Source organism: Apteryx rowi, unplaced genomic scaffold, assembly GCF_003343035.1.
Source record: "Apteryx rowi isolate R43461 unplaced genomic scaffold, aptRow1 scaffold_86, whole genome shotgun sequence".
Lineage (NCBI taxonomy): Eukaryota > Metazoa > Chordata > Aves > Apterygiformes > Apterygidae > Apteryx > Apteryx rowi.
In genome coordinates this window covers 896,440-897,894 of record NW_020451160.1, presented here as the reverse complement: position 1 = coordinate 897,894, position 1,455 = coordinate 896,440, and positions in this window count along the sequence as shown.

The window sequence follows — 1,455 nt, the reverse complement described above, 5'->3', positions numbered from 1 at the left end:
GTGTGAGCTTCTTTAGGTTGCCCCACACAAGACTTGAGTCTGTTCCAGCTCTGGACTCCAGAACTGCTGTTCTGCTCAAGCTGTAGTGAGTCATTCATCTTGCTCTTGCAGTTGCCCAGTTTAATTTCTGGTGTTATCCCAGATAGTGACTGAAATGCAAGATTTCTTCTGTCCACTGTGATCCTTCACTGACCTCCTACAGCTACTTCAGTCTGCTGGAGTCCTTAGCCTTTTGGAAATCAGCCAGGTTCATAGCTGGGGTGAGAATAGGATGGCAGTGGTTTGGGAAGATAGAAAACTGTCTGCAGGAAGGAGCTATGATTCTGTTGAAAGTGTTGAATATGTTTTGCACAAGCTGCTAAAAATAAAATTGAAAATAGGGAACCAGACCACTCATGGTAGCAGCTAGCGTCCCTGTAGCTGGCAGCTTCACAAGTTAGGGAGGGAGGAAAGCAATGCGGCTGCTGGCATGACTAGTAAAGCACAGGAAAGAATGTTCAGGTCAATGTTGTTGGAAGACTCTGCAGAGGTGCCTTCTGCCATGCCGTGCCTAGACCAGCGTGTGTTTCTGTTCCTTCTCCTGTCCCTTCCTGCTTGGACAGGATCCAGCTTTTCTCTGTCCCGGGTAACCACAGCAGCAGTGCTCTTTTGAACCTGTTTCTATTTCTCCAGTGTTTGCTTGCTGAAGCCACAGTACGTACAGTAGCAACAATAAAGCTCTCAAAGTTCACCTGCTGGAGAGAGACAGCCCTCTTCCTCCTTTCCTCCCTCCCCACAGCCCTGCCCTTTGGACTTTAGTATGCCTACCATCTTTCTCAGCCCAGCCCTCATAACATCCCATCTAGTCACACCATTCTGCAACGCAGACAAGCAGGAGAGAGAGAGGGAGAGACTGAAACCCTCCTTTTCTACCTTGGAGCGGGCTGCAGGTGAGTGGTGAGGCTATGGGACAGTAGAATGGATGGGAACCGGTAGTGCTGCGAGAGAGTTTGACTGTTGCTGTCCCTCCCACCCCCTCTAAAGGGGTCCCTATTCATGGACAACCTCTTAGGTTCTGTTCAGGCTGCATTATCACCTTCTCTGGCGCTGGTGGAGACAGGTGAATGTTTCTGACAGCTCGTGTGTGCTATTGCTTTTGTCCTGAGATGCATCGAATGCCAGGCAAGGGAAGAAAGGTGTGGTGGGGATGCTGGGCAGGTGGCAAAGGCTGCTGCTGTTGAACTGTGGTGTGCGAGGCACTTGGTGCTTGAGCAAACCTAAAGGCTTTGCCTGAGCATCCCCTTCCCATTCTGTGTCATGAGTCCTAAGAAGGCACTGTAGCTGTTTCATCATTTTATCTGCTAGAGCAAGACACCAGCTCCTGCCTGTCCACAGTGTCTGCTCCCAGAACTAGCTGGACTTATATACATCTTTTTCTCCCCCTCTCCTATCTCCTAACAGCAGGAGTTTGAGGAA